Below are 6,075 nucleotides of genomic sequence, written 5' to 3' on the forward strand. Positions count from 1 at the left end.
CCCGCGCGGGACAGGTGCTGGGGTCTGGAACGGAGGCCGGGGAAGTGGGGGGAACTGTCAGTGACAGTGTTCCTGGGCCGAAGAAATAATATCACAATAACCTTTTAGGACTAAAAGCAGCAGGTGAGTCAGTGGTGCCCAGCTGGTGACTCACCACTGGAAGGGCCTGGCTCCGGCTGTAAGGCAGGGTCACTGTAGGAAGTAGGAGATCTGGGTCAGTGAGCTGGGAGGGGAAGGCTCCTGGGGGTGGACTATAACCCAGTGGGGTTTTTAGTCAGCCCCTAGTGGAGGACAGATAATTTGCCCCTTCTGAGGCATTTTGAATTATATCAAACTCTGTTTAAATGGTTGTGATCTACCCATGGGGAGACCTGGCCCCAGAGGAGAGGTCAGTCCCAGCCGATGCACCCTGTGAACTGTGGTTCCCTTTAGCAAGCAGGTGCTATTTGGGAGAACGTGTAGAGCAGCTGATAGCCGGGTGAGTAACCGTATTGCTCCCTGCCATGGGCAGCTGCACCCTGAAGCATGCAGCATCCGACAAAGCAATCCACAATAACTAACCAAATCCTGTTCTCCAGCCCTTCCCAGCTGCAGATCATGTTGCATGGTGCCCGTGTTTATTTGGTTTGAATCCTCGCTCCCCCCTGCCTCCCATCTCCACTATACCAGTGGGAGGGATGGAACATCCTATCTTGCTAGCCCCCTGTAATCGGCCTGCTACTACCACCTCTCATGGCTTCTAATGTCCTCTAATGCCTTTGACTACAAGCTTAACTTTGACTTGATGTCACACAGACACTTTAAGGGAAAACACCAACCTCATTGCCTGGGCCCATCTGTGTTGATGGGCTGCAGGAATCTAATAAACAATGTCATTGGAAAACAGAAGGTGCTCGGCTGTGTTTCTTTTTAATGAATGCAGCAGAACTGGGCCCCCGCCCCTCAAAACGGGTTCATCATCTCGTTCCTGGTGGCGTCACTGCAGGTCACACACACACGGGCCTGGCACAGGTGAGAGAAGCAGCATGTTAGACTGCACGCAGTCACTCTGGCAGCTCGATACTTGTCTAAGTCGACATGCATTCCGTCCTATGTCTCTAAACCATTCCCTAGGTTTGCAGCATGCTCCTCCGCCCTGTTAGCACTGGGGCAATGCAGGCCAGTGTGGGCTGCCCCAGACTTCGCTGTATCGCCCTTGGCAAGTGGCAATAATGATTGGCTCCTGATTTCAGTGGCAGCCAGTCTTGTTTTGAAGCAATGGAGAATCCACCTCTGCCCTCAGTAGTGTGGCACAATGGTTAATCACCTGCCTTATTTCTAACAGGAATTTTCCTGGGTGCCAGATTCTAGCCCTTGGGTCTCGTTCTGCTGTCCTCCACGAGATTAAAGCACTGGCTAGTACCTGGTATCAGCTCCCTACGGAGGTACTTAGACACTGTTATCACGGCACCTCGCAAGCTTTTTGATAAACAGAATACGCTTTTTGCAGTCTCTCACTATCAGGCTTTTCCTCCAGCCCCTCAATCATTGTGGCTCTGTTTAGCACCCACTCCAATTTTTCAACAACCTTTTTAATATGTGGACACTGGACATGTATAAATTAGTCCAGAATTGGGCTCACCAATGCTGCACAAAGAGGTAAAACCGCCTACCCGCTCTGCTGTTTATGCAGCCCAGCATCGCATTAGTCCTTTGTGCCACAGCATCACACTGGGAGCTTGTGCTGAGTCCCTTGTCCACCTTGACCCTTAAATCATTTTCAGCATCGCTGCTTTCCAGGCTCTAGCTTTGCATTTGGCTGGAGTAACATGCATTTCATCTGAACAGGCCCAAGTTACTAAGCTTTGGGTCACCCGCCAATTTTATCAGCAGCGATTTTTTTATAATTGCTTCCAGCTCATTGCTGAAAACGTTTAATAGCATCAAACCTAGCACTGATCCCTGCTCTGCTCTGATAGAAACTCGCCCATTTGACACCAGTTCCCCACTGCTGGCTACTTTTTGAGGTCTGTCAGTTAGCCAGCAATTAATCAATTTCACATGTGCTTTCTTGGTAGCATATAGTGCTAATTTTTTAATCAGAATGTCATGGTACTAAATCAAACACTTTATAAAAGTCTGAGTGTATTACATCTACGCAGTTCGCTTTGTGCTGGATTCTCTATCACTGGAAATTTTAAAGTCAAGATTAGAGGTTTTTCTAAAATATATTCTCTAGTTCAAGCACAACTATTGGACTTGAAACAGGAATTAATACAGGGAAGTCTCATGGTCTATGTTATGCAAGAGGTCAAATGAGAATAGATGATCACATTGGTCCTGTCTGACCTTAGAGTCTATGAACCTTATCAGCCAAACTTGCTGTCTCATCAAAGAATGACCGATTTTCCATTAAATCATGTTGACTGGCATTAATTATATCCCTGTCCTTTAACTCTATAGTAATTGAATTCCTTATTAGCTTTTCCATTATTTTGCCTAGGATTGATGTCATGTTAAGCATCCTACAGTTACCTGACTCATCCTGCTTGCCCTTTTTAAATAGTGTTGCAACATTAGCACCTTTCCAGTCTTCTGGCATTTCTCTAGTGTTACACAATTTATTAAAAATTAACATTAGCAGGCTAGTGCGCTCCTCAGCCAGCTCTTTTAGGACTCTTGGGTACATGTCATCTGGGCCTGATGATTTAAAAATATTTATCCCTAGCTGATGTTGTCTAACATCCTCCTTAGTTACTAATGGGCTGCTATCCTCATGTGATGTGAGTACATCATCCTGCTTCTTTCAAAATACAGACGAGATATTTACTGAACGTTTCTGCCTTTTCTGCAGCATTATTAATAATTTTGCCATCTCCAGCTAGTAATGGGCCTATACCATTGCTAAGATTTCTTTTGTTCCTAATATACTTTAAAAACTCTATCTTACTGTCCTTAGCCCTGTCAGCCATGGATTTCTTTTTCTTGATGTCTTTAGCTTCCCATATAAATTGCCTACGTAACTTCTAATTTGTATTGCTTGCAATCCACTGCCCCTTTTTCCATGGTGTTATATGTTGCTTTTCAATTTCTAATTGCTGCCTTCATGTCACTATTGAACCAGGATGGGTTTTCAGCCAAAGTTGCTCTCTCTTTCGATTGTGGAATTGTGGCTTTTTGGTCATCTCATACATTTTTTTTTTTTAAGAACTCCCAACTTTCATTCATGTTTTTTGTCATAATTTTCTTGGCTTTGGGAAGTTAGCTCTTCTGAAGCACCAAATGTCTATATTATTGGTTGGGACTCTTTTTTGTCCATATTGAATGCACTCAGATCACATTTCCCAGTCCCTAGGCAACCAGCAACTTCCAGTCAAGTGAGTGATTCATAAAGCCACTAGCTGTTGTTCTCTAACACACTGTTATGAACACAACCTGGAAATAAATCTCTGTTCCTGGGCATTGTATGAACACAAGTTGTACTAAGTATCTTGTATAACAAAGGGTTTAAAAGCCATGATAATCCTCAATGGCATGTTCTCACCTAGGAAGGGCTGGTCACACCCATCTCAGGTAAACGTAGATGAGCAACAAAAACCTTTAGGCAACTTCTGCATGAGGAGGGAGGAAAAAACCCTGGTTTACAGAGTGGGGACCATGCCCAGGGCATATAAGATAGTGAATGGGCTGTAGGACACAGAGCAGGCTCTCCTAGCCATCCTCTCTCAGTACAGAGGAGCCAGGGGATAGTCAGTGAAATTAAAAGGCAGCTCATTTAAAAGTGACCAGAGGTTGCACAATGAGTGGGTGACAATGTCAGAAGCAGAACTCCCAGTGCCCAGGTCTAGTTGTTGTCCACTGACCCTCAGGCACCTGCAGTAGACTCAGCACTCTTCGCTTTCCCTTCAGTTAATGAGAAAATGCAGAATCTGGATTGTGCTGTGGCTGGCACAGAGCCATTAATCTATCAGAAAGAGGCGTGAGCACTATCCGGCAGGTCCCCAAGTGACTGGCGATCCTTTCCCATTGTCTCAGGTCACTGGTGCAGAAAGAAACTTGGCCCTTAGCGGTGCTGGCATTTAGCGTAGCTGTGACCTTCGTTTCCTGCTGGTGTGTGTTTTATAAAAAAAGTAACTTTCCAGGCTCTTGCTGCTTAACTGGCCCTCGGGGAAGGAGCGTGACTGACGGAGGGACGTTCATCCCAGAAGCTTTGGGTGGGAGAGTGCAAGAAAATACCAGTATTAAGGGCCAGTGAGGCAGTCTCCACAACCATTTATCAGCAAGCAGCTGAGCTGGCTCCCCAGCAGGGGAAGCAAAGAGATGTTAAAGCCCTCCAAAGGGAGGCCTCTGGTGTCCTCGCTAATTCTCAGCAGCAGGCGCCAGGCTCCCTGCCTGAGGAAATGACTCTTCCACTGCAGGTGATCAGCTGCATGAGGACAGTGGGGTTCAGCATGGCTAGCAATGGCAGCTAAGGAAGCAATTTCCAGGATGATGGAGCTGGGGTGTGCACGGATCATCAGCCTGGGTCACGTGTCTGCTGCTGGGGTGTGCCACTTGTGGTACCCCTGCATTTGGGGGGCTCCCATGGCACCTGCATGTGTGGGGTGCCCATGACACCTGCATGATGAAGGAGAGAATGAGCTGCATGCATGCTTGGAGACTTGGACGTGTTTGTGGAGGGGAAGAGAGGCCTGTGACCTGCCTGCACAGGGCAGGGCTCCCCAGCATGTGGCCACTGAACTGCTGCTCAGCCAAGGAGGGTGGGATTTACTTTGTCTCCATGCAGCAGCCTCCCTGTTTCTCACACCCCTTTAATTTGCAGTGAGGCGTTGGGCTGAACATGAACAATGAACCCCAGCCCCCTGGGCAAGGGGTGCAGCAGCACCAGCCCCTCTTACCTACAGCACCTGCCTGCTCCCAGAGGAATGCCACAGCCCCACGTCACGCTGGCAGACATCCAGCGCCACCCCCCAGCTGCACAATCCTGCTAGGTGCTGTGCCCTCCTCCAAGGTGCTATCCATGCGCAGCCCGCACTGGTGCATCATCTATGAGCTTAACAGGGGACAAGGTGGCTCTGCTCCCAGCAGGATTGTGTGCTCGGGTTTTGCCAGCTGAATGAATGCGCTGTCGCTCTATTGCTGGGTTATGGTGCAGCCAGCTCCATTGGGCCTCGCCTCTCCTGATGCAGCAGGATGTTTACCGGTGGCATTTGCTTTTGGCAACAGCAGGAACTAGGTCTTATTCTTTCCAGCAGCCACTTACTGACCCCCCACCCTCCTGCAGCCTGTGTCCAGTGCGAGCATCAGGTGACTCATTCTCGGCTGAAGTTTCTCCCTTGTTGGCCCCTGACATGGTCTGGCAGCTAAATCTAGGAGTTTGCCACTAATGAGTTAATTAATTTGATCTTTAATACTTCATAAAATGTTGTGTCTTTATTAATATTGAAGAGTTTATGACAAATTAAAATTTAGGGCCCAGCCCCGGGTGCATTGGCTGCATTTCCCCCACGCAGAAGCTCAACTGCAAGCTCTGTTCTGTGTTTGTACAGCGCCTAGCACAACGGGGCCCTGGTCCATGACTGGGGCTCCTAGCTGCTACGGCTGAGAAGGCACGTTCTCTGCTAAGAAGTCAGGCCGCTGGGAAAAAGCTCTGACTAGGACAGGTGAAGCAGATGGATACTGCAGCCGAATGGGGCTGGGAGGGCGTGTTTCTTCCCAAGACCTGGTTCAGCACACAGAGCCATCTGGGTGAATCTAATCCGAACTGGCAGTTCCAACTGACCTCTGAGCTGGGGTGAGATTCCCAGAAGGTCACACAGACTTTTCCCTGAACTTGTTTTCTTAATGGTTTTTCTCAGTGAGGCAGTAACTGTCTTCCCAGCACAAACCCACTTCCCTCCCAGGCCTGCCCCACCGTGAGAGACAGCAGCAAACGCGCTGGACAGCGCAGAAGCAATCTGCGTGGGCGAGGAATGACCGGGCTGTCTGGTTTGACGGCCAGACCTCTGCAATTCTGCAGCACCGGGGGTCAGAGGGCAGAGGCCGCAACCACAGAACTACAGTCAAAGTGACATTCATTAAGGGCTCCCCCCCGGA

The sequence above is a fragment of the Eretmochelys imbricata genome, chromosome 27 (assembly GCF_965152235.1).
Source record: "Eretmochelys imbricata isolate rEreImb1 chromosome 27, rEreImb1.hap1, whole genome shotgun sequence".
Taxonomy (NCBI): Eukaryota; Metazoa; Chordata; order Testudines; family Cheloniidae; genus Eretmochelys; species Eretmochelys imbricata.